Source organism: Mauremys reevesii, linkage group 2 (genome assembly GCF_016161935.1).
Source record: "Mauremys reevesii isolate NIE-2019 linkage group 2, ASM1616193v1, whole genome shotgun sequence".
In the NCBI taxonomy this organism is placed as follows: Eukaryota; Metazoa; Chordata; order Testudines; family Geoemydidae; genus Mauremys; species Mauremys reevesii.
Window position 1 is genome coordinate 28,213,043 of NC_052624.1, and position 19,019 is coordinate 28,232,061.

Here is a 19,019-nt window from a genome sequence, read left to right on the forward strand (position 1 = left end):
TACTAATGCTCAAAGGCCCCAGTTGGGAACAAGGCCTCTTTTTGCTAGCCCTTCTGCAAATATATATTTCACTACAAGCTCCCAGCTACTAAGGATTTGAACATACCTTTAAAACACCATGTTGTGAACTTCTGTGATTCTATGCTAAGGGCTGGTCTACACTGGGGGGGGGGATCGATCTAAGATACGCAACTTTAGCTATGTGAATAGCGTAGCTGAAGTCAAAGTATCTTAGATCGATTTACCTCGGGTCGTCACGGCACAGGATCGACGTCCGCGGCTCCCCGTGTCGACTCCGCTACTGCCGCTTGCTCCGGTGGAGTTCCGGAGTCGACGGGAGCGCGTTCGGGGATAGATATATTGTGTCTAGATGAGACGCGATATATCGATCCCCAAAAAATTGATCGCTACCCGCCGATATGGCGGGTAGTTTGGACGGAGCCTAAACTTCCTCAGGAGGCAGTGAAGAATTTTGCAGTCTGAAGGAGGGACAGCTAAGGCATCATTAAGCCACCTTTGTGACCTTCTTATCAAGGGCCTTTCTGGGAGCTGGAGTGGTCCCAATCATAACTTGAGAGAAACTTGTGGGCCTGTCTAAGGCTGCTCTATGGGCCACAGTGCTGTGCGCTTCACACCCATGCTGCCTCCAGCATGAAGGCATACTCCCTATGCCAGGACTTGCAAGTGGATCCTTGGAAGACAGCAAGGGTGGTGATCCACTTCAGTTTGTATGTTGGGAGAATTCTCTCCCAACTGGAATTCGGGCTTTGAGAGCTGTTTTATGCCACTCTGGTCCTTCCACTTGTTGTAAAGGGGCCAGAGCAGAGGTGAGGATCCCACCTGCTGTCTCCATCTAGATATGACAGTTGTCCAAAGAAGATTGCATCACAGACTTAGAGACAGATTTAAGTATGGGTTTAGTAACTTTAGTTCCCATAAGTGGTCGGGGGAAAAAGTAAGCAAAACCTTTCATCTAGCTAGCAAGGGTAAATAAAGTTCCATGACAAAGGTAGTGTCTGTCTTTTTTTGTGTGTGCAAAAGTTCATTACTTAAATGTAATTAGAAGTTGAGTTAGTGGTATCATTCTTATGGTTCATTAATAATAATTCACCATGAAAAGGTACAGCACTTCAATTAAGCTCAGTCAAAATTTAGTACCTGTAACATTTCTGATTCTATGAGGAATTCATTAAAGGTAGGTTCTCTCTATAGCTTGACAGTTGTTTTATGTCTCTGAATTATACTGCAGGATTAGTTAGCTTATCATTTTTTTTTTTACAGAAAGCTAAATTATAGGATCAATTTGTTTTGAAGTTGCATGTATTTATCTTAGGGGGAAGTAAGGCTTTGTAGTTAATGCATGAGAAGTGGGAAATCAAGCAATCCGGGTTCTGTCCTCAACTTTGCCACAGACTCCATCTATGACCTTGGTCCTGATTTTCAGAGGTGCCAAGCATCCACTCCTGCTGAGATCAGTCAGTGCTACAACACATACCTCTCAATCTGCCAATGCCCAAGTTTGGTATACAGCGTGTGATAAAGGATCAGAATGAGGAGTACACACAAATTAGTCATGCAGGAAACTTTGTTTCTTTAGTGTCAGTAACTCTTTCTACAGCCACAGTTTTGTGATTCTTCATTTCTGATGTTAAATCACTTTCAGTAACAGACTTGTGTGGAATGTATATAACTTGGGGAGTAAAATGAGTGATGTCCCTTGAAATGAGGGATTTTTATAAGGTATGGGTCAACTTAGACACTCTTGCTTTGTTCTTGAGTTTTACTTCTCTGTAAAATGATGGTTCAAATACCCACTTCATGGGGATTCTGCGAGGCTAGTGGCTCAATCTTGCAAGGCAAAACATATAGGTAGACCACCTGCGCGCACCATCGAGGTAGTGGAGCTCCATGTGAGCTCAGGGGTCCTTTCATATGTTGTAACTTGCGGAATGTATAGAGATTCATAAAGATATTATGTTTCTGCATCACTTGGAGGTCTCCAAATGGAAATTGCTGTAGAAGAGGGAACGCTTTCTGATAGAAATTTTTATATGACATCAACAACTAAATATAAAATCAACTTGATTGTGTCATATACATTAAGCATCTCACCAGGACATCTTTAATTTGGAAAACAACAATAATTTGGCTCTTCAAAAAGGATCATGATCCTCTTGTCTTTCAGTGTTCATTTAAGTAATTATCTCTCGTACTCTTGCAGTGCTTAGATTTGCTTTGTTAATTCATTCTCCATAATTTTCTGAGTAATGAAATGTGTTGCATTTTGTAAGGTAACAGTTGCCACTTTTTTATTAATATATGGAGACATATACCTATCTCATAGAGCTGGAAGGGACTCTGAAAGGTCATTGAGTCCAGCCCCCTGCCTTCACTAGCAGGACCAAGTACTGATTTTGCCCCAGATCCCTAGCTGGCCCCCTTAAGGATTGAACTCACAACCCTGGGTTTAACAGGCAAATGCTCAAACCACTGAGCTATCCCTCCCCACTTCTGCCTGTCACATGCGTTGTATTTCTACACATCTGATGCAGTTGATAGTTTGGTAACTTGTGAAAGAGCATACATATGGTAAATAGAAAACCAATAACAATGATACAAATGATACCAATAACATTTAATATTTAAGCCATAATTAAAATATAGTTAGGTGTTTTGGTGCCTCACAAAATTCTTAGTATTTCTCCATCTCTTTCCTCCCCTTCCTCTTTTGCTTCTTTTCAAAGCACTTAACTTATCTTAAGATAATCTTTCTTCATTACATTGCATGGACAAGAACACTTATGGGATGGAATTACTGTAACTGACACTTTATTTCAGTGTCTGTATTTAGCCAAGGGGCTTTTTATTGCCTATATGCAAACTGACAGCTCATAAACTGGCGCCTACATAATGCACAAAAATAAGTCTGCTTCTCTTCAATTAAAATCTCAGGATTTGGTACTGGGATCTTCGTTAAATTGTAGTGTAAGATGCAAACTCCCACTAGAGACCATAGGTTACATTTCTCCCTCTTCATCACAGAATCATTATTTCCAAAAATTCCCCTTAAGATCCTTACTGCAAGTTTGAAGTAATAAATAAACCTTTTAAACACTTACATTATTTTGCCACTTTTATGAAATAGAAGAAATAAATTTGGTACAACTCAGAATGACTATATCAGGATTAGAAATTAAGCGTCCAATTCTACAACCCCTTCATATGCAGAATTCCCATTGATTTCAAAGGAGTTCTGTTCACAGACAGCTTGAAGGATCAGGCCTGGGTATTCCAATGATCACTCATTCTAACATGTGTATTTCTGTGTTATACATATTTGGGGGGGGGCGGTGAAGAGAATAGTGTAAGTAACTTGTTCAATTGAAAAGGTGATTCGGTTCAAAATTATTCCTTTACACCAAAGCTCATATTTAAATACAGGATACTAATATACACGTGGAACTGTGTTCAGTGAAAAGGCCTTTGTTGCCGTGGTAACTTATGCAAAATATTGAAGAATCAGCTTCTGGGGCCTGGTATATAAGCTGGAAGTATAGTTTTTGCTAAATTCAGATGTTTTGCTGGCTTTTATGTTTCACTATTAGGAATGCCCAGAAGATTGTACACTATTCTATTCTGTACAAGTTCATCACCGAGGTATCTGAATACCTCCAATACACATTTAGCAATGTGACTAGCTTCTGCTGTGTGCAATTACTTCTGGGGAGAGGACTGGAAAAGGAAAATTGCATATGGATTTTCTCCCTAATGTCCAGTGTGCTTTTATTTGTGAAAGTGAGATAGGCTATGTTTGCTCTGCCCTTGGAGTGCAAAGCAGTGAGTACTGAGATTGTTCTTAGCTCCTGTGTTACAAGTTATGGCCATAGTATCACCTGTGCAGTTTTGCCATAGTAGATGTAGCCACTTAGAAGACCCTGCTTCTCCCCTGGGCATCAAGTTGAATGTAGTTTCCATAAAGGTGGTGAGCTGTGTTAGTCAGGACCAGGTACACTAACATCCAGCTCAACGTGATTCCCTGGGCAGGATCTTGAGCATGGTTCTGTAATACAGTGGCATCACAGCTTAAAAGGTGGCTTAGTACAAACTCAAACTGGGTGACTCTTTTTTAAGCCATGGTGAGTTCTTTAATATGATTTATGGGCCTCGTCTTTTCCCAAGGGAGTTGATGGCCAAGCGCCCATTAGTTTTCATGGTAGCAGGATTGGGCCTAGCAAGTGGACAGGGACAACTGTTCAGTCTCAGGAAAGGAGACCAGATCTTCAGGTTTCATGATGCGGGTAAAGAGAACAGATAAAATGTTCTTATACCTAGGCCAATTGAGCAAAAATGAAATAAAAGCATTCCACATTAGGACACAGAAGCTGATTTTTCCAGCCTTCAGCGGTTCTTGAAGCAGTGAAGCTGCGGTTTCCAATCACATCTGGTTGCAAATATAAATTAAGGGGAGAGGGAGCCTGAATCAAATGCATGATAAGAGAAATGGTCTGAATGTAAATAGGCATCAGCATTTATAGGTATGAAAACAGGTTTGGAGCTGGCCAAAAAAGGTAAGTGGGCATCTGTGTGTGACATGCAAAAAAGTGTTTGTTTTTTGGAAGCTGTTCATGAAATGAATATTATTTAACTATGAAACGGGTAGATAAAGATATTATGATATAAATTAATTATACTTGCCTGTGTTCGAACTAAGGCCCCAATCAAGTGAGCATACACCTTTACAACTTTAAGCACGTGGATTAGTCCATTGAAGTCAATGGGAGAGCACCATCTGTTTAAAGGGCATAAGTGTTAGCAGGAATGGGGACACAATTTCAAGATTTCGCCTATGGTGTTTATGAAAACGTAAAGCTCTGACCATACAATGCCAGGCCTTCATCTCATCTCTCGACTATTGTAGAGCACAGATGGGTAAACTGTCACATTGGAAAGCCAATGCAAATGCAATATTCCCATATTACCATTAGAATCTAATCCTACAATTACATTTAAAATGATTACTGGGAGCCTTACAGTGTTGTTTCATCCCGTTCTGCAAGAGGAAATAGATAATTTAGTTTGAAACCTTGTTTAGCTGAAATCAGATATAGTGTTGTCTTTTTTTACACAGCCGTTTCCAGAGTGCACTGAACATGTCCAGATTCATAAATATATTATTTGTAGCTTTGAATTACACATTTCAACCACATTAGCCATCTGAGACCTCTGACTGGGCATTTGGGAGAATAACATACACAGATTACTTTTGTCTGTTACATAGCTTCCTGATTGAGCTGCCTACATCATGTTTTTCATTTAGTTTTCCTTGTCATGGTGTCTGAGAAGAGACGAAAAGCAAATCATAAGTATTTTTTCTTGCAAAAGGTTTGAAGACCACTTTGAAATGAGCATTTTCTGAAGGTGTAGGGTTAAATAAGTCCTTATATAAGTGTTTCAGTTAAAATTTCAGTCATTTCAAATATTTAATAATTAACCTCCATATTTTCAAACTTAATATTTTCTTTCTTTTTTCAATCTTTACCAACCATCGCCAGACCTTTAAAGGTGAACATATATGGCAGAAGTGCCTAATGCTCTACAATAGTATTGAAACACGCACAAATCAGAATAACTGGAAAGCACCCCAACCTTCGTAGAGATTAAAAAAAAAAGTGATCTGATCTAAAACATCCAATAACTTAAAAAAGAGGCAATAAGGCTCACTGAATAATAATGCCTTGTAGCAAGAGGTAAAGCTTGCCAAACCAAGGCTCTGGTAAACAATTAAGGGGAAGCAAGTTCCAGTGGTTGGAATTTGTCAGCCAAGAACACTTTCTGTCCCTGCTCGCTAAAGGCTGTGTTCCCAGCAGAAGCTCCAGAGAGCTCATGTCTCATAGCAGGACACTTCAGGCCTTGAAGATTGTCACTGGCACCTTGAACTACACCTGAAGCAGTATTAGTATCCAGTTGGGAGCATGGTGCGCAGGCACCTACCCCAGCGAAACGTTTGACTGGTCTGTTCTGCACCATTTGGAATTTTCAGGAGCTTGACAAAGGCCGCTCTATATCTATCTCATTACCGTAATCCAGCTTGGTTGTAGCAAACTGTGCATAACTGTAGCAAGGTCCACATCTAGTCAGCCACAGATAGAAAAATGTATTATGGGGCATTGCTGCTATCAGGATGTCCAAAACCAGTCAGGAATCTAGTAGAACCCTAACTGAATTACACAGGGAAACGGTTGCACTATATTTCTCCCATTTATGATAGAGGAGGCACAATCCTCTTCCGTTATGCTGGGGGAATCCTATTCATGACCCACCAGCTTGTCTAGGTTCCGTCTTGTCCAGATTGCTCTGATCCTGGTTCAGATTTCTGTTAGCTACTGAGAGAACACAGAAGCATCAGTCTTCAAAAGAAATCAGCCATAGAGCAAATGTTACCCTGATATAGATTATTACCCAGAACTTTTATTTTGATAACTCTCATTCAGAGAATTTTCTTATTCTTCAATTCCTACTTTATAATTAAAAGTAAATATGGACATAAAGAGAGAAGGTTTAATAAAGCTAACGAAAAGCCTGGCATGAAAATATTTATGTTCTTATTAGACAAAGAAAACAATACCCCCTCCAGCTCTCCTCTTCCCTTACTTTTCATAGTCTCATTTCTTTTCCTTCTCTCCACTCCCTCTTGGCAATTATAATCAGTTGTTTTGTGGAAAATAGACCTTAACATAATGGTGTTTCATTGCTTGCTTCTGAAAACATCAGGCGTTATAGTTATTTATGACTGAGATCTAATTGGTGCATATGTGTGTGGTTTAATGTAGCAAATTTCTCATTTCTAACTGAACAACCTCACATAATCTGGCAGTGATTTAAAGAATGCAGTTACAGTAAGTGAGTAGTAAACGCTATCCCTTTTTAAATGACATATAAAAAGTACTGGTGTGTAATTGTGAAAGATGGATATAAAATGAGAGATTAACATAATCTTATGTGGCTTTCTAGTTTGTCATTCTGACAGTAAACAGTGGTTTTGCTCTATGGATTCTTACCACTTGATTTTTCCAAAGTAAATCTTGAACTTGTAAATCTGATGTGGGTATAGTGTATTTTTTTTAATTTGAGTAGAATCAGGGTTTCTGTTTCTAACACACACAGAAATAGGTGTCTGACCTGTTACCAAAGACAAGTCCATAGTAGCTGATAACATATTCTCCCAGTATTCTTCCTTTGCTTGTCAGTGAGTTTAAATAGAGAACCTCTGACATCTACAACACAGTATCTGACTGCAAAGCAAGCAAAAGGAGGAGCATAGCATGACAGCTGAGTCTTCTAAGACCCTTTCTGACGTTCCTTAACATTTCTTTTCCAGATCTGCAGTGTGAATATAGAATGGAAGTGTCAAGGATGACACCTACTTTATAATCTCTGTAAAGCAAACCTTTTCGTAAAATAATTTGTTGACAGTTTAGATATTCTAAGTCAATTTCAATTCTAGTCTATATAGAAAATGGGAATTTTTTCTGCAATTGATGTGAAAATTGAAGGCTATGGACTATTCAGTCCCTAACAAAGTATGGTAAATAAATACTGTCTTCAGTAGTGAAGGATCTGTTAACGACATTCATTGCAATGTGTGCTGGAAACATTTCTTTTGAGAGTTAATTCGCAACTGATAGTGGCTGGATATCTGTAATATTGGCATAATAGTTCAGAGATGCTTTGATTCTATATTTTGTTTTTAAAGCTGTAGTCTTTAAAATTCTGGTTGAAAATAGTTTTAAGAATGTTTTGTATTTGTTAAAAGAAAATGAATGTAAAATTGTATTTAAAAAATGGAATAGACTGAGTCAGATGACTGTTGAACTACTTAGGTTGACATTTGCTTGAGTGATCAATTTCTAAGGAATAGAGTTTTAACTTAATATTGCATTTCACTTCTTATGAGCATTGATCTGTATTCATAGTGTGTTGGAATGCTAATGCCTCCTATTAGTACTTCCTTGTGTTATGTTAGAGAATAAAATCATTACATTTGTAGTAAACACTTGTTTGCACAGGAAATACCTATGTGGATTAGCCTGAGGTCATGAACAAAATGATTCCTGTAGATCAGTAGTGCACAATTAAAAAGACTGTGTCTATAAATACAGAGCACAATCTGTGAAGCCCTCAAGCCTAGATGAAATCTACATGAATGAAAGTGTAGAGAAATCAGCTACTGTACTAGAGAGTAGCAAATGTTGAACCTGTCTTTCAAAAAAGGTGTGAGTGATGATCCTGGGAGTTACAAACCAATGAGCCATACTTCAGGACCAGGTTAATTGGTTGAAATAATTACAGACAGAGTTATAAAACACATCCATGAACATGATACGATAGGGATAAACCAGAGGATTTCTGTAAAGGAAAAATATTCCTCTCCAGCCAACCCTAATTCTGAGTGTGATCACAAAAACAGCGGATAAAAAAGAACTTATTGATATAATTTATTTGGACTTTCAAAAAGCCTTTGATAAAGGCCCTCCAAGATGCTATTAAGGGAACCAAATAATCATAAAGAGTCACAGGAAGAAAGGTAAAGTACTGTCTTGGATTAGAAACTGACTAAAAGACACAAACGAAGAATAGGAGTAAATGATCTATTTTCAAAATGGGAAAAGGTTGTTACTGTAGAGTGGCCCAAAGAGTCATACCAGGACCAGTGATTGAAATACTCATACACATTGCTGAACAACCACCACTCAGGAAAAAGGCCTAGGTGTCTTTGTGAACAACTTAATGTAAACTTCTAGGTATTGCACAGTGGCACTCAAAAGAGGAAACAATGGGGCAGACAATAATAATGAAAATATTCTACTGCCATTGTATGTACATGCCCTCACTTTGAATACTGTGTTCAGTTGTGGTTGTCCAACCTGAAAAAAATATGTGGCAGACAATGACTAGAGGCATAGAAAGACTTCCATCAGAAGAGATATTTAAATGATTGGGACTTTTTGGAAAACAAACAAATAGGAGGAGAATGATAAAAGTATACAAAATAATGATTAGCATAAAGTACACTTCCTTTTTATTATCCTTTCTCATAATACAGAGCACGGGGATGTCTAAAGGAATTGAAAGGCAACAAATTTAAAACTGATAAAAGGAAATTCTTATTACATCACACAAGTTCCATTGAGGCACCTCTAACCTAAAAAATGTTGTTTGGCTAGTGATCAGTAAAGTAAAAATGAAGTTTCAGTGTTAACTCTGAAATTCCTCATTTTGATCTCAAAGCATAGGACTTAAATAGGACCTTTAACACAATGAGGTCAGTCAGTCACTAAAGGAGAGATTTTATATTCCTTTTTAAAAATAATAAGTTGTTTTACATTCCCTCTTCACGTTTTGTATAATTGTGAGCAGTGGTTCTATAGCATGTATACACTGGAGCTCAGCTAATTCATCTGTCAGCTCAGAAGGGACAACTTGTTAAATATGGCTTCATTCCAAAATGGTAATGGATTATGTAGAATATCATATGTTAAAATTTCTTTCAAGGATTGTTTAGAGTGGCTCCTGCATCAAGGAGCTTTCCCCTCATCACCAGTGTGAAGAACTGATTGGAATGCACTGCAACAGACCTGACATTATATGTTAGTATAGCTCTTTTTATGGCTTTCAGGTAAGCATGTTTGCAAAGTTGCAGTAAACCTTTTTAATGTGCAACAATGTTTCAGCAGCTAATGTGGTATTCTGTTGCACATTAATTTTTGCTGCTTACGTGCAAATTTACAAAAGATGGGAGTGCAAACAAATGTTACTGTTGTTTGTAAAGTAGACCCTGCTGCAGTGTTTCACTTGATCAGCAGTTCTTTGGGCTAGCTTCTGATATGGGGTGACTAGAAATGATTCTTGAAAGATCACTTCCTCAGAAAATATCCTTATAGATTCCATATATTCCAGCACCACCTTCAGCATCTTTGTTGCCTCTTAATTTACAGAGCTAGTCAGATTTATTTATTTTTTAATAAATTCATGTTAGGAAGTTAAATACACCTTTAAGTCATGCAGTGGAGAGCAGTGCTACTTGGCCCAGAGACACTATCCATAGATCTACTGAGATTTGTGCTTTTTTAACATATAATCCTGTCATACTATTATAGTGGCTACTATAGAGTCTTTCCATGCTCTGTTGTGAATACATCTTTATGGTTAGTACTTATATACATTATAGTTCCACAATGGTAAATTTATAGGGATATTCCTTGTTAGAATTAGGCACTGTGGTGCCAAAATCCCATTAATAGTTGATAGGATTTAGGGTCCTAAGTGCTAAATCTTTTTTGAAAATGAGATTTAAATGTCACAATGCCTAATATTTTTAAAAAAGTGGGCTTTGGTCTTTGTACCTCAGTTTCCCCATCTGTAAAATGGGAATATTCCCTATCCCATTACTGTATTTTATAGTTCTTTCAGATCCTGTGATGGAGGATACTTTTGCAGAGCAAAATATTAATAGGCTAATAACATACAGCATTTACAACTACTGAATACTTGTGTTAAGTTTTGTTTGTTTTGTGGATTGCCTCGTTTCTAAATGGCTGGAAATATTTGTATATTTGCTTTTTTAAAAAATTATGCTAGGTAGCTAGCACCCAGTAAGAAAACTTCAAATCGGAACCAGAGTTCATGGATCGGCTATATACATTCCATATAAAAGGGTTAATATAAAAACTAGTAAGCCCTAAGCTGCATCAGTATTAATGAACACTGCAATAAAGAACATGAATATAGTACACCTTAGACCAATATCAAGGGCCTCTAGCACATTAGACAGGAGCTATACTAACAGTATTTAGAATGCAAGTTGAATTGCTATTAAACATCTCAACAAGAACATCTAATAAATAAGGCTAAGATTTTGTCATGGATATTTTTAGTAAAAGTCACAGACAGGTTATGGACAAAAAAGAAAAATTCACAGGAAGCCGTGACCTGTCCCTGACTTTTACTAAAAATATACCTGACAAAATGGGGTTCTGTGGATCCCCACACTGCCTGAAGCGGGGCAACTGAGCAGAGGCTAGGAGCTGCTTGCAGCAGCTGGGGGCCACCTGCAGCTCTGGGGACCCCCTGCTGCCCGTGGGGCCAGGAGCTGTGGGGTAATCCTGTCGGCGGTAGCTGGGAGCTGTGGGGATTCCCCTGCCATGTGTGTGAGCTGCAGGGCTCCCTGCCACCCACGGTGTCCAGGAGCTTGGGGGTTCCTCCGCTGCCCATGGGGGCTGGGAGCTTGGGGGTTCCTTTGCCACCGCTGGCAACTGGGGACTCGGGGATTCCCCTGCTGCCTGCAGTGGCCAGGGGCTTGGGGATTCCGGTGCTCAGGGGTCCTCTGCTGGCGGGGGCTCAGGGATTATCCTCCTGGCAGCCAGGGACTCAGGTTCCTGCCGCCGGTGGCCCAGGGCTCCCCCCACCCATGACCCAGGGCTCCGGGGTCCTCTGCCAGGGGGATTTGGGGTTTCCCCCACTGTGGCTGGGGGATCAGGGGTTCTACCACTGGCAGCCTGGGGCTCGGGGGTTGTCTGCTGGCAGGGGTTTGGGGATTCCACCACTGGCAGCCATGAGCTTGGGGGGTACTCTGCCAGTGACTATTTGGGGTTCCCCTGCAACCTGTGGGAGTTGGGGGTTCCCCACCACTTGCAGTGGCCGGGAGCTCCGGGGGCCACCAGAGACTCCGGGGGTACCCCACAGCTCTGTGCCCCCACTGGCGGAGAGGAACCCTGCAGCTCCCGACCACCACAGGCTGAAGTCACAGAGGTCATTGGAAGTCACGGATTCCATGACTTCCACCATCTCCGTGACTAAATCATAACCTTACTAATAAATAATTTAAAATATATCCAACTGTTGTTAATGCTTTTTTTCTTTTTAACCTCTAGGGCTTGAAAGTCTTACATTCAGAATACAACTTGGTACTAAAAAGACATTAGTGCTTAGCTGCAGGAGGTCCAGACAAAGAAGCAATTAATGGGTTAAAATATTTATTTTTTCTGACGATACCGTGCAACTAATGATACCTACTGCATTATCTTCAGTAAAATGCAGGAGTCTCCAAAGCAGGATATCTGGATAATAGATCCTGATGATATCAGCAGTACAAAAAAATCGTTACTGGTTCATTTCTCTTTCTTGGCTACAAAAGTATGAAAAGTGCTTTGGTAATATGAAGAGTTTTGCAAATCTTAGTGCCAATTTCATCAGCATTTCTTTTCTTAAGATTTATTTTTAGGCTGCAAATGTGTCTGTGGGAAGTATGTTTTGAAGTTGAAATAGAGATTTTTTTTTAAAACCCTTCATGATGTCGTAGCTCTGCTAATGTGTACTGTAACAAGCATAATAGTAGCCCACTCTTGCTAGGCCTAGTACCAGTAGAATACAAATCATAAGAAGAAGGTGTCAGAATCCGAAGAACCATTGGGCCAGGGAAGGAGTTGTTTTGATTTAGATAATAAATTGTTGTTCCTGGGGCTGTTAGACTATTTGTTAAGAAAAAGCAGTAGGCTTAGCTCCTCTGCTGTGGCTGTGGATCACATGAGAACAGGAGTTAAAAGGTGAATGTATAAATTAGAGCAGCCAGTTGGCTGTTTTAACCAGGTACTCATCTTCATGGTAACTGGCACTGAAATAACTAAATTGCTTGTAATTCACACCTCTGGTTATTTTGGTGGAGGCTTTGTATGGACACTCTTATTTTGAATTGAGTGTTCTATATTAAGATCTTATTTCTCTGTTAAATTATATCAAAATAGAACATTCCTCATCTGAAGTAAGTATGCACACATAAATAACGTAAGGCATGATTTACAACTGATTTAGTTATTGCACTTCCAGTTACCACGAAGTCAAATCCTAGCTCTGACTACCAACAGCCTAAGGCTACCAATAGCCTCTGTTAGGGCAGCCAGGTATTTCTAGGGCTCAGAACATCTCTAGCCAATTCCCCCTTCTCCCTGGCCAACCTCCAGCACCTGTAGTGGGGGTGGCACAGGAGCCTGTCTGCCAGCTCTGTCCCACTGGTGATTCCTCCTACAACAAAATGATCCTTCCATCGCTGGCTACATCAGCTTTTGAGATGCTTTGCTAAAAAACCATTCCTGTAATACAGAATCCAGCTCTTAATCTTTCACACAGACGATATTTCCCACATGAGGTAACATTCAACACTGCATTCTAGATCCTCAGCCAATGTAAATTTATGTAGCTGCCCAGAAGGCAACAGAGATATGCCAGTTTATGCCAGTGGAGGATCTGGCCTTGTATTTCCAAGCCAAAAAAATGTGTCAGAAATGTTTTATTTATAGACTTTTTAAAACACACAATTTAGCCACTATTCTTTGACCTCCACTTGAGATTTGCACAGGATCATGGACTTCATTTGTATGTAATAAATTAATTTTTTGTGTCTTAGGGCACTGGTTGTAAACCAGGGGTCCTTGGCCCCATAGGGGGCCTCGAGCAGGTTTCATGGGGGCCACCAAGCAGGCCAGCATTAGACTCGCTGGGGCCCAGGGCAGAAAGCTGAACCCAGATCCCTGAGCCCTGCCACCCAGGGCTGAAGCTGATGCTTGGACAACATAGCTCTGTGGGGACCCCTGTGGCATGGGACCCCAGGCAATTACTCTGCTTGCTACCCCCTAACGTCGGCCCAGGCTTTTATATGCAGAAGACCAGTTACTGTGGCACAAGTGGGCCGTGGAGTTTTTATAGCATGTTGGGCGGGCTTCAGAAAGAAAAGGATTGAGAACGTCTGCCTTAGGACACCTTGTAAAGATGTCCTGTCCACTGGGATTAATCCGTGATTTTTTTTAAAAAAATGTATTTTTAAGTGTGGTCTTTATGATTAAAAAGTATCTGCCATGTTCAAGTCACATTCAATTTTACTGGTCAAATTGGGGGTGCCCAAAATGTAGCCTTGGGGCATTCTAAAATGTGACCCACCTCTATTCAGGTCATGCAGCTCAAGATGCAGAATGGCATGCTGGGACCTTCAGTCTCCATGAGAGTGCACCTCCATGATGGAGATGAAGGCAGCTACTGATCTTTATTAAAATTAAGCATGGTTCCTGCCAAGTTGTCTATGGTCTATGTCACCCTCTGTTGGAAAGCATTTGTTCCCTTCCTCACCCCATACTAAGTGTGTATTTGTGAATCAGAGTGAAGGTCCAAAGTGATAACACGTATGCTTAATTTGACCTACAGAGAATATTATCTGAGAAACATGTAACAACAAAGATTTTCCAGTAACTGACAGAAAAAAATGCTGACTGACTTTTTAATTTTTTCAGATAATGAGATCTGTAGGGAAGTTTTAATCTTTGGAAGGTTCCACATGAACTATCAGTAGTTTGATTAACCATGTAAACTTTCCAATTTTCTTCAGTTTGAGTGTATAGCTGTAAGACTTATTTGTAGGAGGAATGTTATTGAGGAGTCCTCATGGTCTAATTAACAAATGCATCTCTTAATATTCCATCAAATCAATGTATACCATTTATATTCTGATGCTAACTGTGTTTATGTTAAGCATTCGCTGTATCTGAAAAACTTTCTCTTTGTTACTAAGATGCCAACCAAGCACATGTTGACTGGGTTTTTGTATCAAGCATTTATACTGAGGGTATATAACACTCAAATGCAAGCGTTTCAGTTATAAAGTGAATTTATAAAGACTATTCATAATACTAACATCTACTTCCTTTGTTTTTAATATTAAAAAAAATCAGATAAAATTGCCCTTCCAACTCTCATTTTTGCCTTCTCTTAAGTGTCGATATGAATGGATGGGGTTTTATGATGCATATCTCATTACCATTTCTTATAGGGTATGCCTTTGGACCAGTACCAATTTTTTAAATTGTACTGCTTCTTTAGGAAAGATAAAATCATGCTAACCAGATGTGGTATGATTATTTGCCTCTGACCTGGCAGAGTGTTAGGTTTAACAAAAGAAGCTAATAGAAATATTCAGATTGACCCTTCTCATCATGTAGGTTGCTTGGAGCTCAATCAATCTCTCATTATTATCAGAGTTATTCAGGCAGAGGCAGCAGTGCAAGTATTTCTCATGATCAGCCCTTGAGCCAGATGTAATTTGCAATTTGGAGCATTGTATTTTGAAACAATAATGCATTGAAATGAACAGAGCAGAAATTAGAAGTATAGTAGTCAAGAGGACACACTAAAGAGTATCTACAGCGTAAATACACTCTTCAAGTACTGTAAGTGGACACTGGTGATTTAAAGTCACATAATGTAGTTTTATTAGCACCCAAATTCATCCAGAATTTTTAAAATCATCATATGTATAATTGAACAAATCCAACAAAAGAAAATGGCCATGTTGGCCTGTGTTTTTGACTTGCTAGGCCTTTCATTAGGGGCCGTGATGTGGGTAATAAGATCCCTTTTAGCTGTGTAGTGAAATTTGAACAAAATAATGTTGAAATGCATTGACATGAAATCTTCTAGAGTAATATTTTTCACAAACAGAAAATTCACAGAAGAAAAAATTCATACAGTCTGTAGAACAGGTAAATTCACTAGTAGTGTGGCACTGAGACATTTAATCAATGATTCCTTCAGAATGAGAATCACACTGCCTTTCAATTTGTGAGTGGAAATTGGCTCACAGTAGATCTCCTCCCCACCCCATCTTCTATTTCAAATTTTCCAATAGTTGTTTTTACATCCTACTGTTCACGTCTTTACAGAACTCCTAAGTGCTGAGTTACCTGATAAAGCATTACAGTCTTGACTGGTGAATACTGACCATGAGAGAGAGGGACAAAAAGCATTTGTAAATGCATTAAATGACAGTAATGAAAGGATATGTTGTCCATTAAGAGCACATGACCGATTAAAAGCGTGCTTTAATTTGGCCAGATCTCTCGTAAGAGTTATTTTTTAAAAACAAATTTCTGTTCTGTGCCAAACAGCACGCACTGAGTTTATCAAACGTGATCTTTCTAGGACCATTGAAGCTATATACAACCAAATAATGTTCCTCATGTTCATGGGTGTGTGCCTCTTAAGCGCTTTTGCTACTCTCAAGCAAACTTCCAAATGCATTGCATTTTACAAAATCTCCATTGAACTGTCATGTATTTTTTCTTTGGTTATTCTCATCATTGCTGATTACCAAGATAGTTGTGTCTAAATGGAAGTTTTTTCTTCGTAATCAGTCACTTTCCTTCTTGATTCATTCAGGGATGCTACAACTCATTGTTTAACAGATTACAGTTCACCACCATGAAGTAAATTGGGCAGGAAGGGCAGGCTGAATAAGGATAACATTTCTAGGTCTCTGTTTGCTGACTGGCTGATATCTTCTGTATATTGTCACTTAGAAAATTACCCCTGCCTCCTGTGCCCTTCCCAGCCAGTACATGATTTGGTTCGAAAGTGCAGTATTGTGGATTAGATGTTAATTTCTTGCATATTTCTGACTTGCCACAGGGTGTCTTTTTAGTTGTTTGTCACAACTTTTAATGACAGTGGCAAGTAGAAAAGGTCATAATTGTAGGAAACAATGCAAGAAGTTTAACCATATGTTTAACAGTTTACAGAAAGATGGACTCTCTTAACAGAGATTTACTAAAGTGTTACATACCTGATATGCAAATATACAGACTGTAAGGAGCAAGTGGCTTGGTGTGGAATAATAGTCATTTAACCATATATAGTGTCTTCCATTCCAAGTAATTGAAGCACTTTATTGAAGTTATTGAATTAAGCCTGTGGGATGCCTTGATTTACTAATCATTTTATGGATGGGCAAACTGAGTCACACAGAAATTAAGTAATTTTCCAAAATCACAGAGGAAGCCTGTAACAGAGCTGGGACTCGGAGCCCAGTCGTCCTGATTTCACAAGACAGTCTTTCCTCTCCAATATAGTGGATCTAGATTTTGGTTGTGAGAGCATATGATGGCTTGGATACATATAGGGATAGGAGCACCTAGTGCAGAGGTCGGCAACATTTCAGAAGTGGTGTGCCGAGTCTTCATTTATTCACTCTAATTTAAGGTTTCACGTAATACAGTAATACATTTTAACGTTTTAGAAGGTCTCTTTCTATAAGTCTATAATATATAACTAAACTATTGTTGTATGTAAAGTAAATAAGGTTTTTAAAATGTTTAAGAAACTTCATTTAAAATTAAATTAAAATGCAGAGCCCCCAGACCAGTGGCCAGGACCCGGGCAGTGTGAATGCCACTGTAAATCAGCTCGTGTGCTGCCTTCAGCACGCGTGCCATAGGTTGCCTACCCTTGACCTAGTGAATGTCATGATACATCTCGCATTCTTTGTGGCGTGGAGGGCCTTCTAAGGGTGATGACTGATAGGTGCAAAGACCATACTAGTTATCTGTGTTGGTAGCTTGTGTAATAGTGGTCTGTGTTGGTGGTATTCCTTTTCAGTAGAGACTTTGGAGACTTTGCAAGTGATTTTTCTTGTGGAATAAACTGTGAATCCCAGGGTTTCCTCTGGAGGTATTCTCCATTTGCATGGAAGATCTATGCCACTACAGAGCATGCAGGGTCGGTCCCCTTACATGCCTCTGCAGCATGAGAGATCTCAATGGCCCATGTTGCCAGGGCCTCCCCTGGTGGACATTGCATCAAAAAACCCAGCCTGGGTGGGTTCTTCATAAGAGGGAAGAACGTGTCTGCCATTTTTTTTTAACATAAGCAGGGAATCCTTGTGGGTTTGAAAGGGGGATGAGAGAATGTGCATCTCAACCATATCACCCGGTTCAACCAGGGATTCCATGGCACCTGGGGGAGAATGATGCTGCAGAGGCAGTTCATGCAGAGTCTGATCTGCCTCGGTTTTCTGAGACTTCATGGTTAGTAATGATGGTTGTGCGGAACATGATCATTTAGTCCCACCAGATGTTCTGTATATATGTTGGTAATATATAATACACACATTGCATTAAATGGGAATTTTATTAAATATTAATTTTAAAATTTTGCCAAAGTCTGGAGAACTTATAAACTCTCAAGATCATTAATATTTCAGGGTTAATAGTCTATCATTTTTAAGTTAAGTAGCTGATACTATTTTAAGCATCTGTTTGCCATAAATCAGGAACCTTTTGTTTTAAGTATCGCATTGGACATTAATTAAAAATACTTTTTATTTTATCTATAAAAAGAGGTACTGTTTGTGTTATTTAGAAGAATTATTACGAATATAAATCTTATAATTTTGCTGACACAACAGGGTCAAAACATTACATAGGTTATTGCTAATACCCTTTCTGAGTAGTGTGTGTGTGTGAGGGAGAGAGAGAAATTTTGTCACTACTACTGGGAAAAGAGCATGCCTTACTTTACGTCAGAAAGCATCGATAGAATAGCTTGAGACACTTACCATTTGTTAATTTTTAATGACGGTCCTTTGTCTATTAAAGAACATAATGCTACTGAACTTTTTCTGTCTCAATCAATTTTTGTGTTTTTTTCATTAATCAACTAATGCATATTTCTTCCATAGCTCTTTATTCTAATGAAATATGTGGACGATTTGGCAGATGGCAATGATCTCATCAGTAACGCATCAGAGTAAAATCCATTTAGCAGATTACATGGAGATTATTTTTGTTGTATCAGAGATATTGATATGTTCTTTCTAACTGATGCTATTCTCAATAGATAACATTTCAGAATTCACATTGCTCACATATAACCATTTTTCATCAATCTGAAAGCAGATCTGTTGTTTTTTTTTTATATGAAATGAACTCTCCTGTGTATTTATCATTACCTTCTAAGGAATTTTTCTCCCCTCTTTTCACTCTTTCCTTATATTATTGAGCAACTCTGAGGGCCTGATTCTAAGTCCACTGAAGTCACTGAGAGTCTTTCTGTCAAGTTTAATGGGCTTTGGATCAGTCCCCAAATCGGCTGATGAAAAATTCACTCAAGCAAGCGGACGCCAGTTTAGTACAGCTGGGTGACCA

The 19,019-nt window shown here is 39.1% G+C and overlaps 1 protein-coding gene across 12 annotated transcripts in view; it reads left to right on the top strand.

The window, feature by feature from the left end:
- The window catches only part of PARD3 (par-3 family cell polarity regulator), a 627,608-nt gene that overhangs the window by 456,661 nt on the left and 151,928 nt on the right, over positions 1 to 19,019 (top strand). The gene's annotated exons all lie outside the window — the stretch shown is intronic.